At 38.6% G+C, this 17,824-nt stretch overlaps 1 protein-coding gene across 1 annotated transcript in view; it reads left to right on the top strand.

The window, feature by feature from the left end:
• Positions 1–398: 398 nt before the first annotated feature.
• LOC129940292 (apoptosis-stimulating of p53 protein 2) overlaps positions 399–17,824 on the top strand; it is a 375,436-nt gene continuing 358,010 nt past the window's right edge. Inside the window, exon 1 of the mRNA XM_056048584.1 lies at positions 399–1,892. The gene's annotated coding sequence lies outside the window, so the exon portion shown is untranslated. The remainder of the gene's footprint in view (positions 1,893–17,824) is intronic.

Raw genomic sequence — 17,824 nt, forward strand, 5'->3', positions numbered from 1 at the left:
ACTGCTTGTCAGCGACATCTTACTATCAAACATAATAACTACTCGTTAAGATGTCAGCAGTAACGAAAAATGCTTAATAAAACTGAGTTACATTCGCTATGGTGGATATTTGTGGCTGGTTGGCTGAGTTGAGTTTTGTTTATTTTTAAGTGTAAGTAAACACAATTTCCAATCGCTGACTAAAGAGAATTTCCAAAACAAATTTCCTCTTTTTCTCTCCGTTACCTTTACCTTTACCTTACTTACAACCACCACTACCAAAGATCATTGAATTTCGACAGGTAAATAGAGAATAGCGAGAAAATAAAGTGTGGTGAAATTTTTGAAGTTTTACCTACTGGCTTTTACCTTTTACGTTTTACTACACCTACCTGAGTTTGTTCTTTGCAGACGTCTACGACTTAGCGTCGCGCGGTGTAATTTCCAAACAAAATATCAACAAAATAATGTTTATTGATTGAAAAATATGATCATTTAACCTTAATAAAGTGTAAATAATAACGGAAAATAGGAATATTGTGCTTAAACTTCAATAAAATCCCTGAATTTCGAGTGAATTTTGAATTTATTGTTGTGTGAAAATTCTGTCGTGTCGTTTTTGAAGAAATTCGTGAATTTTTATTTGGTCTTCCAGGTGTGTTGGTGTAGTAGTAGTACATTGCTTGTCCGGTCATCTGAGTGAGTGGAGTGTATTCGTATTGTAGGTACAAGTTGTTTTTTTGCCTACTACGCTGCGCTGCGGTCGGTGGAGTTATTTTCAGATAAATTCGCTTCGTTCGTTTCGTTTCTCGCTGCGCTGGCGCTGTTGGCTCTGGCTGGCTAAAGTATCTAAACCCGGTTTTGGGAAGAAATTCTTGTGAGTTGTGATTGTGACTACCGTGATCGTGCTCTTGCGCCGCACCTCATCGCTCCAACCCCGACCCGGACCCGTCCCAACCGAACGGCGCGGCGAAGCAAACCGATCACTTCGGCGATCGGCGTTCACGTTCACATTCCAAACTTTTCTTGATCTTTTTTTTTATTTTTGACGCGTTTGTTCTCTTTTTCGCTCGCCATAAAAAAATATATCTTTCTCTGTTGTTTTTCGGGCAACAGTCGTGGTCCCGTTCCTGCAACAACTTTTGGTTTTTGTTTATTTTGGAGAAAAGAATAATTGTGTGTTTTTTGTTTTCTATCACTTACATTTGGCGGCGCGGCGATAGCTTTGGTGCGAGTGAATGCGTCCATACGATAGCATACCTGAGTGCAAATGAATGTGTACAGGTGCTACAGGTGCATCTTGCGAATTTAGATATACTCGTATCTCGTTTGTATGTAAATCTTCGTTGCTATAGATATTTTTATACATCTATTTATCTGTGATAACTGTGTTTACTTTAAAGAGGATACACTGTCGTGTGTTTTTTTAGCAACAAAAAAGAGAAAATATATAAAATTGAGTTCAATTTTCATTCATAAAAAAATAAGAAATACAAAACACAAATAATTTCTGCGTGCAATTAATGAAAAAGAGGCAAAACCCATAGCCAACGTCATCCAACCCATCGTCACGTCTTCGGTCGGTCGGTTCAGGCTCCAGAGTTTGTTTACCTATTTTGTGTTTTGAATTCTTAAAATCTACATAGCTACCTATCTACGTTTGTATATCTAATCTGGTTGGAGCCGTAATTAACTTTAGCTTTAGCTGACTGGTTTTGCGAGATTTTTTTTTTTGGATTTACTTGGCATTTGGGGCGATATACATATACCTACCTACCTGCCTACTTCTTGTTCGGAGGTTAGGTACCACAACCGGCAGCAATAAAAACCTAAATATTTCAACACATCATCAACTGGAAGTGGAACTGGGAGACTTTTCTTGGCTGAATCATTCTAAATCAACTGTTTGTAATGTGAGTACCTATGGAAACGTAAATAATAAATAGTATCTATCTGTCTAGGTTAAGTTTTGTAGAGGGAGTGGGGTCTTTATAGTTTTATAGATACTTAATACGGAAATAGTTAAAAGCCATTTGAAATTCATTTGTGTAAATATTTTATCAATCTATTTTATTAATTTATAGATAAATGTGCTTATAGACTTGGTTGAAATATGATTATTTTACTGAGGTTAAGAAACTTGATAGGAATAGGTATTTTTAGAAGAATTATAAAATCGGTTTTTCAGTTTGTCAATAACACATAGGTACATACCTTTTTTAGTAAAAAACAAATTTTTCCAATTTTAGTACCATTTTTTGAAAGTTTGTACGTATTTCTTATAAAAAAATACCAATTGGGTTTTTCTAAGAAAATTATAGTGTTAGCTTTCCTTTAGGTAGGTAGGTAGAAATTGCGATCTCAAGACAACCTAGCCTGAGATCCAATTAGCACTGTAGTGCGCCGTTTTGATACCAAAAACTCGTTTGACCTGTGATAGAAAGGGAAAGATTTATAGAGAAGCTTTATAGCGATTATGTTAGAGCCATTTTGTCGCATTGAGAATAAAGATTAGGTCTCTAATCTTTATCTCAAATAGCTCATCAAGTTCTTGAAAGAATTCTTTTCCAAAGTATTTCATTCTAGTGTTCGCCAAAGCAGGACTTTTGCAGAGGAAATGGATTATCGTTTCACTTTCTCTTTGGTCACTACAATTACGGCAAAAGGTGTTGTAAGAGATACCCAACTTCTCCACATGAACTCCTATAGCCAATATCCGGTACAAACCGCAACAATCCTGGCTATGCCTTGCCTTGGCCTGCAGTTGGGTAAGTTGCTCCGCCTTCGGTTTGATTCAGTTTGGTAGATAGACAAAATTTTACCCTTCAGGAATGTTAACCATTTCCGCAAGTGAGCTATGAAGGGCCGATCCTTGCCTGGCTAGCTCGTCAGCCCGTTCATTTCCCACGATACCACTATGGCCCGGAACCCAGATCAGGGTGACACCGAGGTTAATATTCAGGCTCGCAAGCTCATCGCGACATTGCTGGACCAATTAAGATGAGGATATGGCCGAGTTAATGGCTTTGACAGCTGCCTGACTGTCTGCAAAGAAAGCCGCATTTCGGTTTTGGTTTGGGCTTTGTTTAAGTATCTAACATACCTCCCTTATTGCCAGCAGTTCAGCCTGAAAAACGCTAGCAAAGTCAGGAAGCCTAAAGGATTTAGCTACATTTAGGAACTCAGAAAAGATCCCAAAACCAACTCCGCACTCCATCTTTGAGCCGTCAGTAAAGATGGTTGTGTCGAAACCTATCGACACGATGTCATCCTCCCAATCTTCTCTCGATGGGAAAATAACCTTAAAACACTTACTGTGGCTCAAAGTAGGAGTGCAGTAGTCAGTGTCTACCGAGATAATATCTGAGGGAATCAATTTCGTTGTGTAGCTGCGACCATAAAGTACTACGGCTGTGTACGTCCATAAAATCATCTTCGACTGAAGTCCCCACTTTATGCCGAAAGTTTTGCTGCAGGCGTAGAAGGCAACACAGGCCTTCTTAACCCGTACTTCAATATTTAGTTTCCAGTTTAGTTTAGGGTCGAGTATAACTCCCAAATATTTTGCACTGGAAGACAATTATAGGATTTGACCGTTGAGTCGAGGTAGCGTGAAGGGCGGTACTTTAGTTTGGTGGTAAAGAGCAACAGTTCAGTTTTACTTTGGTTAACTCCCAGTCCATAACTCGTGGCCCTTCAAAGCTGACTCCGTGATTACACTAATCACAGAAATGTACTTTCCTGACACCAATATCACCAAATCATCCGCATAGGCTACCGCCTTCACTCCACATCTCTCTAATTTAACGAGAATTGTATCCATGACCAGAAGCCACAGAAGAGGCGAAAGGACACCATCCTGGGGTGTTCCCCTACTCACGTGTTTTGTTGCGATTGTATTGCCTAGAGTGGCTCGAATCTTCCTACCACTGAGCATGGAAATAATCCATTTTCGAATGAAGTCCTCTACACCGAACTTAACGAGCGATTCTTCTATGGATTCTGTAAGGACGTTGGATTCTGTAATTACGTTGGATTCTGTAAGGACGTTGTTAAAAGCACCTTCTATGTCTAGGAAGGTTGCAAGATTCTTTATAATGGATTGTTTGTTCTACAGTACGCACTACCTCATGGAGGGCAGTCTCCGCAGATTTGCCCATAAGATAAGCATGCTGAGAGCTTTCGAGAGGTCGTCCAACTAGGATTTCTCTAATATGGTAATCAAGAATGCGCTCCAAGATTTTAAGCACAAAAGCTTATTGGTCTGAAATCCTTTGACCTGTCTCCACGACATGGGCACATGTTTGAGAAAGAGGCATCCTTTGAAAATTTGTTCATCATGCAACTTTTGAAGCATAACTGGCAGTATGCCATCCATGCCTAGGGATTTATATGGAGAAAAAGTATTGATGGCCCACAAAATATTTTCTCTGGTTATAACAGAATTGACTTGCTCCACATGAGCTACGTTTAGCTCTGTGGTTTCAAGCGATTCGGGGTTATTACACTCGCAACCCGGAAAGTGCGTCTTCATCGGTAGCTCAAGAGATTCGGCTGGAGAGGCTGCCCAGGTTCCATCAGGCTTTTTTAGAAATGAAGGATTACAATGTTCCTTCGATAAAACTTTGCTGAGCCTTGCGGAGTCCTTTATGTCTTCGATTGATTGACAGTATTCTCTCCAGCCTTGTCTTTTGGCTGATGACAGGTCTTACTTGTAAATTTTAAGAGAGTCTTTATACGGTTGGTATAACTTATGTTTGTGGCAGATATTGAAAATTGTCCTCGTCATTTTCCTAAGACTGGACAGTTCTTCATTCCACCACGAAGGAAGGGTTTTACGGCTATATTTAACTGGGAAGGAGACTCTAAAAGCTTTACTTATAGAAGTTTCAAAGGTTTTCACCTTTGATTCAAGGTCTCCTATCGATTCAGTGAGATTCGGTAAGTTGCTAAGTTTGGAATTAGCAATTTGACTGAATTTCGTCCAATTAGTTCTTTTGGGATTTCTATAAGGCGGATGGTTTTTTGACTCGAAATTAATTTAAAAAAAAATCCACTTGTGATCCGAAAACGAATTCAAAGGGGAAACTCTCCAATTCTCCACTAATAAATTACGGTTGTTTACTAAAGTAACATCAAGCACATCCTCCCATCCATCATAATTTTCCGAGCTCGGAAAGACGAAAGTGGGAATATTGCCTCTGTTACAAATGGTCATATTATTTTCAATAATAAAATCAAAAAGTGACTCACCTCGTTCGTTGATCTCAGAACTTCCCCAAAGGGTATGCCGAGGTTTGCCTTTTTGATTTTAGCTTCGGTTATGATTTAGCACTCTTCCTCTGGGCGTGATTGTGCATTATGGGAAGACTAAAAAGAGGCCAACATCAAACCCTGTGTATTCTTATCTTCAAATCTGACAACAGTCAGATCGGGAGTGCTAAAATTTGGACATAAAAAACCTTTTAAATGATTCTTAGCTAAAATACAAGTTCTGGGATTACCTTGCTCTTGATTTGCGTTTTTATAAAAGAGGTCGTATTGGTTGTCTTGGAGGCCTCGCACCTTGACGCCGTTTATCCACGGTTCTTGGATAACGCCAATGTCGAAGTTTTTCTCCCTAAGGAAAATTTTCAGATTATCTGAAGCACACTTAGAGTGCTTCAGATTAATCTGGATGACCTTCAGGGCGTTTTTTAATTAGGTTTACATCGTCAACCTTGACGTTGTCATCAGCTTTGTCGTTTTTTGTTCCCCGACTCTTCAGAATTTTAATTTTGGCATTCCTTATGTCAAAATTAAGTTTGTACTCTGCCTTTTCGAGAGCCCCAAGACTTTCCTCGCTAATCCTCAGAAGGTAAGAGGCGCAGATCTTCTGCGGTTCTTCTGCCTTAACAACAGTCAAATCGTGCATGGGGACCAGCGGATTTCGCCTCTGAAGACCGCCGATCAGGTCCTGTCCGCTTGGTTGTATGCTCATGAGCGGCAACCAAATGCGAGCTTTTGGTTGTCTAGCTGGGATAGGCTTGAGCTTCAAGCCCTCCCAGTCATTGCTAACCTTAGCAATGCTTTTACTAAGGAAATCCCTAGAAAACCTGTCCGCACACTTTATTACCCTATACCCCCTGAGCACCACGCCAGAGTCAAAACTAGGGTAGGGGCCCTCACTATATGATATAGTGTATGAAAACACTATCCCAGAGAGCTTGCCCTCGATAGCGTTCCACACGTTCAGCAGACCTTTGCTGCTACGTGGAGGTCATCACTGACAACCTCACTAAGAGTACGCAGTTGCGCTGCTCCAGAAGATGGTGCTTTCACTGGCTTTGTCCGGTCGTCAAGCTTGCTCTTTTTCTGAGACGTGCAGATCTGTTTCGCTTAACGGCCTTTTCTCGGCTGGCCAGAAGGTTGTTGTATTCATCAACAACTTTCTGGTACTTTATTTTATCTTGGACGTGCCTCTCATGAATCGATCCGGTTTTCTTCATTCTTGGAAATCTTGGCAAGAATGTGATAGGCCGTTTTGAAGCGGTTCCTGAGAACAGCGCCTTCCGATGTTTTTTTGGTTCCTTGAGTTGCACTGCTACTCGAAGGTTTCGGTTTTGTATATGGTTTAGGAAGTTTAGGAGTGCTATGAAAAGCACTGCCTATACTTCCTGTGGTTTTGGGTTGCTCACAAGTGCTGGAACTACCAGCGATAAATGAGCTCCCCTTCAAGGTCTCCTGGCTGGAGGCCTACAGTTCATCCTCCAAGTCTGTGAATGGTTCTACGTTTGTCATGTCTAGTTCGTCCATTTTGTAAAAGTTTTTTGAATGTTGGTCCCACGAGTAGGTCGGAAAAAAAAGGTCAGCCCCGGCAGAGCCGATATACCGCTGTAAGACAGAAGATAAGACGGACCCTGCCAAGGCATCCGAATGAGCTCGTTAGCGACTGGTTTGCCCCCTAGCCTATCATTCTTAGGTACGGATTATGTAAGACGCTCACACCACCACTAAAATTAGGGACCCCGTATCTATGGTCAAATTGTATTGCTAAGGCTTGCTACTATTAAGGAGTAGAAAACTTTAGCAATTCAACCTGACCTTAGCTGATCCCTATCTTGACAACGTGCAAGACAACTATGGTGATCATTACCGCAGCACGAATTTTCCAACGTGGTTTTACTTATTTGATAGATATGTGCAAATTATTAATAATTATCGCGAGGACAGCATTTGTTTCTACTTTATCTTCAATTTCAAAGTTCACTTTTTCACTTAAAACACCCGTTGATTTTGATATTGCTTCCCTGTTCTTTGTTTCAGTGTTGCCATACTTGTTTTTTTTGCGATTTCAATAGTTTTTTTTAAATTGTTAATACATTTTAAGAAAATTGCATTGAATTCAAGGTAAGTTCTTTCTATGGTTTTCCAAGCAGGAGGGTTGCAGGGGGCAGCAGTCGTACTATCCATTAAAACAATCTAGTGTTAGATGTGAACAGTGGTTAAAAGAAAAAAAGTTGGGTTAAGTCCGAAAAAGAAAACATTTATTTGTATGACTTAACGTTGTTTCCACTGCTTAATATTTTAAACATGTTCTATTGAAGAAGGATACTCTTCCTGCGGTAACGGAAAGTCACCCCAAATTATATTATGTTAACAACAATATTTTGCATGGAATGAAATTATTTTGAAGTTAATATATGTAGGTACATATATCTTCATTTATTCTCGAGGTATGCCAAGAATATTACTCCATTTTATAAGAACTTAAAAGTGTACATAGGCATTGCGTTTACTTTAACATCCTGCACCTCTGATGCGAAACTCCAAACAAATAATTTCGCAAAAGATTACAATCTGAAAAATGATTTTTTATTTATAAGCCAAATGTACCAAAAGTGAAAAACAAGTTACCGTTTACGATGAGAGAGAGAGATATGCTGGGTTATCGGAAATTCTTTTAATCAAAAGTAGTTCAAGATAAGCTGTGTGCAGCAACCCACGTCTGTTCTTGATAGTTTTATCAACGGGCAGCTCCGCTAATCGATTATTAAAGATTAATAAAGTTGATTGAATAAAAGTTGAACTTATCAGCCTAATATTATCGCAGCAATCCCGGATCATCCCTGGAAATTTCCATCCCCGATTTTCTTTTGACAGCTGTCACATGTCTTATGCTCAGTTTGGTACAAGAAAAACGCGATACCGATTACCTATAAACTCATTTTCTCCTATAGTCAAGCTGACACTGTTCATGTTGTTGTGTGAAAATGACAGAACAGTTTAACATTCACCTCATTTGGGTGCCAGGTCATAAACACATTCCAAGAAATTGCAAAGCGGATGAACTTGCAGAAAATGAACAAATTTTAACCTTGTTGGGCAACATGTTTTACATTGGTATAGCTGCATGCTTAATCATGATACCATAAAATAGTGAAACACAGTTGGAGTAATGGACTAGTCTGTCAAGTGTCTCAACTCATTTCCTGACCCATCTTAAAGACTTTACCTAGGAGACTTCTATTACAATGATACTAGTCATCTGCGAAACTCCGAAATTTATTGTGTCAAACGCTACACCTTTTGCCTTAAACGAGTAAGGTTGATCTTTACGGACCAACTATTGGTCCAAGTGTGTTCGCTTTTCTTGTCAGCAGCCACCTTAACCTAAACTTACCTATTAAGGAAAACAACATGAACTGACAAATAGCAAGGAAAAAAGAAAAACAAAATGTGTCGAAAAAACCTTACTGAAAAAAAAGCACACAGTTCATGAAATTTAGTAGTTTGGAGCGATGGATCAAAATTAACTGTATTTGAAAACGACTTATGTTAGGAGCCTTCCATTTATTGAATTGGAACAAAAACCGTGAAGCATGGAGTTTCATCGGGTTAACTATGGGGTTGTTCTACATTACCTGTGTTCTGTTGGAAAATCTATCATTCATTCATCCGCAGTATGAATACTACCGATAAAAGTTAAACTACAATCTTACTACGGATAGGTGTTTGACATTTATACGAGCCTCGAGTGGTGATTTCGTTCTCAAATGTTGCATTCATATCTCGATGGCTGTGTTCGTTGAGTAGTTGTGCATTTGGAATCATTGTTTTACCATTGGTGAAAAAATCAATCTGTGACTGTTGATATTCTTTAGTTTTGCTAATGAAAATGGACAACTGGGCTTATTTTGCAAGAGAAAACAAAAGGAAAGATAATTAAGTTTTGCTATGTTTCCCCCAAAGATTTATCTCAGTTTAGATTAAATGAATCTTCATGGTGTTTCACCAAACAAGAAGATTTCGAAGTGATTAAGTTTGACATCACTTTCTAAAACGCAATTATTGTTTCGATGTTTCTTATGAAGTGAAAGTGAGATAGTTTGATTCGTTGTAAACAATGAAGAACTGAATAGTTCAGCATCATATAAGAATATGTTACCTACTTACTCCATGTGCAATATTTTTTTTTTAATTTGATTAAAACAAAACTATATTTTTTGAACACAAGCATGCAAATAAACAGACCATTATGCATTATCTATAAAACCAACTCCTCCACACAAGTTTTTCTTCATAAATTTTGCATTGACTCCGATCCCCGACCGGAATCGAGTCGAATCAAGGTCACTTCAACTTGATTCAGTTATATAAAGAATTAAGACGAGCTTCAAGCTCGCTTCAACACCACATGTTAATGTAGTAGTCTACGAACAAGCCCCCTTCTTGAAGTATTTATTTTATGTCAAAGCTGCAATAGTTAAAAAACTTTTTTTTACAGAATCTCAATTTCCATATGTTTTCCTACCATTTCTTTTTGAAAATTGTCCATTATATTAGTTTTAGTTAGTTTTTTTTTTGCTGGAGTAAATTTTAACTTTTGATTTTCACAAAACTTTCTTCTATCAATTTTTAAATACAAAAATCTGGCTACTGCCGATAGGTTTTCTTGGGAATTGTCTACTATACTATTTATAGAATGTCAAGAAAACACCGGTATTGTTCAAATAAATGTTAAAATAACTGGATAGATAGTATAGAGTCATTTTGGTACACGTTGTTTTAGTCAATATGCTGATAATTTACCATCTTTCTTCGATATTTCAAAAAGATATGACAATCAGAACCATCATTTTCGGATCACTAAATCTAGGTTTTGGGTCAACTAGATAAATGTTTAGAGAATAAAGGCCGACGATCTGTCAATTAAGTCGTTTTTTTAGTGCTGTAAAAAACTAATACGTTTTTCGAAAATGAATATTGTCAAATAAATTTGAAAACCATAAGAAAATTTGAGAAAAATCCTAACTTTAAGAAATAAAATCGAAACATGAGCTCTGTTGGGGATCTATCTTTGAAAGATTTTAGTAAGATGCACAATGACAGATTCAAAAATCTTGCAACTAAACAAGACCTTGGACGTATTGCTTTCCGAGCTAATGAAACAACGAACCAGTAAGGAAAGCTTGCAGTCGGAGGTAAAGGCCTTGGAAATACGAAGCGACCAGCTTGAACGAAAGTTTGACAGATTCGGAAATCTTGCAACTAAACAAGACCTTGGACGTATTGCTTTCCGAGCTAATGCAACTACGAACCAGTAATGAAAGCTTGGAGTCGAAGGGAAAGACCTTGGAAATACGAAGCGACCAGCTTGAACGAAAGTGTGACATTTCCAATTTGTGTATCAAAACATTAAATTTTATATCCCAACTGAAACCGGTGCAGACCCGAAAGAGCACATAGAAAATACTTGCACGATCATAACAAAAAGCACAAAAGCGATTGAATTTGAAAACTTCCAAGACCTGAGCACCAAATCTACAACTCAACTAACATTTCACCTAAAGGTGCCTACTAGACAGATATTTTAAGCCAATGGAAAATTCTTGCAAAAACTGGCATATCTAATAACTATCCAGTTGGAGTGCGTCGAAAGGGGACCATCTTGTTGAAACTGAACCCACACCACAAAGAAAACTTAGTGGATGGTAAATTGGGATCTAAGATCATTTTTTCTTTTGGAACGATAAAAATGATCTAATGCGTGGAACGGTTAATAATTTTGACATATTTTGAACACAATATGATAAAAATTTACAAAGATCAATATTAATAAATCACAACAATAATCAGTCACTGTCATCGCAAAACGTCACTCCCACATCAGTAATACAGCCATCTACTTCTCAGCGTGCCCACCATTCAGGAATTTAAGTCGGTAATGCAGGTTACCAAAATGCTCGTTAACATTAGTGACGGCACATCGAGTCATGCCTTAAAAGATTTATGTTTCAAATTTCATACATGTTACAATTTTAAAAGCTGAATAAATCTTTATCCATCTATCTATCATAAAAGTTCTGTAACAAGGTCCTGACAAAATTCTAATTTTTGCTGCAAAAATGTCAAGAGTAGATTTATGTGTCTTTCCTACAGAAAGGCAAGTTTCAAGGTCGGCTACTTCTACTACCCTTTAAAACTTATTAGGAATATTTCTAATAGTCCAGTTAATTAAGAATTTCGCGAAAACAATTTTTGTCAGCAATATTTGTATCAAACTTAAACGTTCAACTATTTCTGATATAGAAAAGAGGGCAAAAAGTAAGCATCGTTCAGCAATGTTTTGAGATTAAATAGTTAACAATAAAAAGTTATTTTTCCATTAAAATAAGTTCAAACGTTCAACCTCGAATACTTTCCAGACTTGTACGAATTTCCTTAAAAGTTACTGAAATTTATAAATCATAATTTCTTCGAGCAATCTTGTTTGGTGCAAATGATTCTAAAGTCAAATTTAATTAAAAAAACCTACTTTGAATACATCAACTGCTTCGTTGACTTTTAAGCCAGCGACTCTTCAAATCTAAATTCTCATTAATTTTCTGCTCCTTCCTTCTTAACCCAAAAAAAGTAGCTCTCAATTCTCAAGTGAAATATTGAAAAAATTCCATCAGTTTCCGAATGACAGACAGTTCCATAAAATTGACTTCTTTGATTGCAATCCTTAATCAATTTTCTGCTGTCAATTTAAAATTTAACATTTTTTTTTGTTAAATAGAATATCACATCGACATCCTTCATCCTTCAGGACTGCACTCTTATTGATGAGAAAAAGATTGCACTAAGGACACAATTCAATTGAAATTATACTTGACTATGTTACGAGTACATACAAAAAAAAAGCACACTACCTCCCGATGCGCGGTTTCAATTTCCTGTCAGCAATGAAATCAAAACAAAACAATATAAAAATAAGGACGAAAATGGTTTGAACCCTTAAAGCTAAAAGGTTATTCATTTGTGAGCAATTTCATGAAAGACAAACAAGAAGGCAAGAAGAGAAGAAAATACCCCATTCAGGGAATATAATGAAACATTTAGCTACACAGATTCTCTGATTGTGGCATAGAGAAAAGGCTTGAGAAGAATAGGATGCTATTTCAAGAAATCAAAACAATTGCAAGCAGTCATCAGGACTCACAGAGACAAATGCCTTTTGTCCTTTTTCTTGTTTGAAATGTGGCACAAAATACTTCAAACAAAAACCATCAAGGATTTTTGGTTTAAATGTTTTCTTTTTATGTCTCTCTTTCCTAAAGACAAATTGTAGAGCTTATGTTGTGCTTTGTGGCCCAGAATCCAGGAAGGTATTAAATGTCACTTCTAATCATAATGTCAATCATCAGCAAAGCAAAGAGTAAACAGTAACCATACCAGACACAGACAGTCAGACACACGTTTAGAGTGAAAGGGCTTGTATAGTTGTATACGATACGATACGACCTCTTGGTGAGTCTGGGTAATTTTAATACTTCGTCACGTTGTCGTTGTTGGCGCTGTTGGCGGAATCAACAACGATAGCAAGAGAAATAGCAACAGCAACAACGTCGCGGTGGCAATGTTGACGACTCCAAACTCGTTCTCTACGTTCTCTACATTCTAGAGACTATCAACGGAATAAGGTCGGATTAATTACATGTTGCGGCTGGGAAGGCAATTCATACGAAATGATATCAACTCCAGTCCAGTCGAGTTGCATGAATGGCACGAATTTCAAAAATGCTTTCAAATGGAGAAATGTGTAATAAGCCTCCTCGGAGCTTAACAATGAGATTCACAGATTAATGCATGCTGACTGCAGTTTACTTTTTCAAAATGTCCTTCAGTTTTATTTTTATCAAGTTCTGTTCTCCAATCTGTATAGGTCCAATCCCATGGGTGGCTTAATTTTGTGATGCGCTTTCTTTTCTTAGTTTTTCCCACACTCATCGTCATAGTCATCGTCATCGTCATCGTCATCGTCAACTTCATCAGCTTTGTCACGTCAAATCGGATTCAAGGCTTCCTTGGACGAGATAGAAAAACCAAAAGCCGGAGGAAGGAAGGAAATCCTGAGCGAAAAGAAGACCACCAAGTTGAGTCAGGAAACCGAATATAATCGGATTTGCTAGCGTGTCAGTCGTCATTTCTTCGGAAATTGTCGATGAAGTCAGCGTTGTTGCGGCCATGACCATGGATGATGATGATGATGATGATGATGTGAAAATACGAACAGTCCTTTTATCCGAAGTCCATGGTGACAACAGAGTGGTTGTGCGTGGTGGGTTTTGTAATCGAGATTCAACACTCATCATTCGGGATGTGGGTGGTCTCCGGTCCCAGTCCCAGTCACAGTCCCAGGACGATTGTTGAAGGACCACAACTACACTGCATCAACAATGTTAAATAGAAAATAAACTAAGAAGAAGACAACCAATTTTGGTTGCTCATGGGGAATGTCCAAATATATATAGTATAAAGTTTCAACTGAATTTTTGGGAAAGTTTTCCTCTTCGTTTGGCCGTAAAATTTCCATAAATCCTTTTTCCAAGGATCAACCCGAACCGCTAGCCGCTCCCACTTCTATAGAATAACATCAAATTGGTGTGGAAGTGGATAAAATGGAAGTACATGTATATTTGTTGATATTGGGCACTTAATTAAGATTCTACTGTAAGGATATGAGGATTTGGATTTTAAACTACATACTTTATGGGAACTTATTAAAAAACTTGTGCTGTCACGGATTCCATTTGGAATTTCAAAAACTGCGCTCTTCTCATGTTTGTTTGTATGTTTTTTGTTCTTCCTGTTTCTGTCAAGTAATGGATTTTTGGGTTTGAAGTTTATGGTTTTTGATATGGCGATGGCACAGCTGGAAACACTTGCTGTGCTTTTATTAGCCTAGAATTTTATTTTACACATGAATGATAAAAGCATGACTGAAATTTAATTTTGCATAAATGTCTCATATGAACAATGATATTTGGAACGAAGTAAGTTTATTCATGGAACTGGAGGGTCTGCTCGTATAGTGCTACAGAAGTTGTCAGGGCGTGTTCTTAAAATACGTTGCAATTTATATATAAATTTAAACATTGGAAATGTCTAACCTAATAATGTATAATAAGTTTTGGTTCTCAAAAAGTATATGCATATGCATGGTTTTCCAAAAATAGATTTCATTTTTTATGGAAAACGGTTTTAAAAACAATAGACCGAAAAAATTCGGGAAGAAATAAAAAAATATTCTTTGATAATCAGAAAAATAGAATAGAGTATAACTTTTATTATAAAAATAATTAACAAAGAAGAAGGTTTTATTCACTCAGTGTTTAAAGCTAAAATTATAAACAAGTGTCAAGTATTCATTCTTTTAGATTAACACTTTCTTACTTACTTACTTAAGGTGGCGCTACAGTCCTGTGTGAACTGGGCCTCACCCAACCAACTTCTCCATCTAGCTCGGTCCCTAGCTAGATGTCTCCAGTTTCGCGCTCCAAGTTGGATGAGGTCACCTTCCACTTGTGCGCGCCACCTGATCCGCGGTCTTCCTCTACTGCGCTGTCCTGTGGGTGTGGCTTCGAAGACTTTCCGGGCGGAGCGTTGGTTTCCATGCGCTCTACGTGACCCAGCCATCTTAGTCGTTGGACTTTTACTCTTCTGGCTAAGTCAACGTCGCTGTACAGCCCGTACAGCTCGTCGTTCCATCTTCTCCTCCACTCCCCTTATCTTATAGCAGGACGGGGCTGATAAGGGTCTTACATAGCAACACTTTGGTCCCTCGAGAGAGGACTTTACCTTTCAATCGCTTTCTTATAGTCCAAAGAAACAGCGGTTAGCAAGAGTTATTCTGCGTTTGATCTCACGTTTTATCTCAGCGACGGTGTTGTTTTCTACGTTTATAGCCTAGCCTAAGTAGACGAAGTCCTTGGCTACCTCAAAGTTACGTCTTTCTTGACGACAACATGTACTTTATTTTGCCCTTATTAACCGTTAAACCCATTTTTGCCCCCTCTGCCTCAATACTCGCGAAAACCCCATTGACATCACGCTGAGTTTTTCCAATTATGTCAATGTCACCAGCATATGCTAGTAATTGGACAGACTTTTGAAAGATAGTGCCCCTAGTGTTGACGTGTGAGCTCTGCACTATTCTTTCAAGCACTATGTTAAAAAAATCACATGACAGCGCATCACCTTGTCTAAAACCTTTTTTGATATCGAAAGGTTCTGTTAAGTTGTTTCCAACATTTATGGAGCAGCGTGAATTCTCCATGGTCATCCTGCACAAACGGACAAGTTTGGCAGGGATGCCAAAACTAGACATGGCTTCATACAGCTTTTCCCTGTATATACTGTCATATGCGGCCTTGAAATCGATGAAAAGATGGTGAGTGTCGATTTGGTGTTCCTGGGGTTTTTCCAGGATCTGCCGTAATGTGAATATTTCATCAACTGTGGACTTTCCTGGTCTAAAACTACAATGAAAAGGACCTATCAGGTTGTTGACGATGGGCTTTAGACGTTGACTTATTACGGTAGAGAAGATTTTATAGGCGATGTTAAGTAGACTTATTCCTCTATAGTTGGTGCAGTTTAGAGGGTCTCCTTTTTTCAGGATCGGGCAAACAATACTGAGGTTCCATTCATCGGGCATGCTTTCTTCCCACCATATCTTAGAGATGCTCCTAACCAAATTATCTTCAGCTGCTTTTAAAAGCTCGGCAGTCAAGCCATCCGCTCCAGCGGTTTTATTAGACTTCAACTTAGATATGGCAATTTTTACTTCATCTAAGTCGGGAGAACGGTTCCACTATGATGTTTCCACTTTCGTCTCTGCAGCCTTCGGTTCTAGGTTTATGTACCTGTGAATTTCGTTTGACCAGTTCATAAAACTTTCGAACTTTATTCGTGCTTTAAACATCTCAACATCTTCGACCGCACGCTTCTCATGCCCTCTCTTTTTCTTTTGAGAAGTCAGCCTTCCTCTCGCCTCTTCTGCTCATAGAGCTCATGAGCAGCTCTTGTCCTTTTATGCAGCGCGCGCCGCTTTGCGTGCCTATTGTTTGGCTGCATTTGCCTGCCCACATTCCTCTTCAAACCAGGGGATCCTTGTTGGTCGTTGCTTGAAACCCAGAACATCAGAGGCGGCTTCTCTGATTGCATCTTGGCAATGTTGCCACTGGTTTTCGATACCTTGTGTTGACGGCAGATAACTTCGAGAGAGGTTACATGTAACTCGGTCGGAAAAGGATTTGGCGTTCTCTGGCGATTGTAGCCGTTCGACGTTGTACCTTCTCCCATCATCTCCCTGTTTTGCCTTTGGTCTGGAAATCCGACGTGCTACCTTGGCTACAACGAGGTAGTGGTCCGAGTCGATGTTAGCTCCTCGGAAAGTTCGTACATTCATGATGCTGGAAGCGTGTCTTTCGCCGATCGCAATATGTTCAATCTGGTTGACGGTAGATTGATCTAGAGAACTCCAAGTTCCTTTGTGGATGTTGAGGTGTGGAAAACGTTTACTGGCTACCATGAAATTTCGCCCGGAGCGAAATCTATAAGCCGGAATCCGTTGTCGGAAGTGTGGTCGTGCAGGCTGTTTTTCCCGATTTTTCCACCATAGATGTCTTCCTTTCCTAGCTTGGCATTAAAATCGCCCAGGATTATTTTAATATCGTAGCTAGGGCATTGCTCATATGTTTTGTCTATGAGCTCAAAGAACATATCTTTGGTGTTGTCGTCTTTCTCTTCTGTGGGGGTGTGCGTGCATATCAGGCTAATGTTACCGAACGTCATCTACGTAAACAGCAACGAAGATCATTCTGCTTTTGGAAACTTTATAAGAGATGCATTGATCGGCATCAGAACGTTTTAGACCAGCTTCCAAGAGCACATCATTCAACTCTTCATTCCATACTCGACTGGACTGTTTTAATCCGTACAGAGATTTATTGAGCTTGCATACCTTTTGTGATCCATCACTGAAGTTATCTGGCTGTACCATAAATATATCTTCTTTTATGTCTCCATTCAAAAAAGCAGTAACAGCATCCATCTGACAAATATTGAGGTCATATTTGGATGCAATCGCAATTAAAAAACCAATCGACCAGTATCTAGCCACAGGTGAAAAAGTTTCTTGATAGTCGATGCCTATTTTTTGCGAGCAGCCTTTAACTACCAAACGAGCTTTATACCTTAATACATCGCCATTCACATCTCGCTTCGTTTTAAATACCCATTTGCATTTGATGGAATGCTTGTCTTTAGGTAGGTCTACTAAATTCCATGTGTGATTCGAATAGAGAGAATCAAATTCTGTTTCCATTGCCTTTGGCCACATAGGTGCTTCAGGAAGTGACAAAGCATCTTCAATAGTTTCAGGGTCATTTTTTTTTCAAGCTTTACATTGAAACTTGGCTGATATTGTGGATTTGGCTCAGGAATTCGATAGGACCTTCTAACAGGAACGACATCTTCTTCAATTAAATCAGTTGTAACTTCAACATCATCATCGATATGTATTGTGTCTTCGGTT

The sequence above is a fragment of the Eupeodes corollae genome, chromosome 1 (assembly GCF_945859685.1).
Source record: "Eupeodes corollae chromosome 1, idEupCoro1.1, whole genome shotgun sequence".
Lineage (NCBI taxonomy): Eukaryota > Metazoa > Arthropoda > Insecta > Diptera > Syrphidae > Eupeodes > Eupeodes corollae.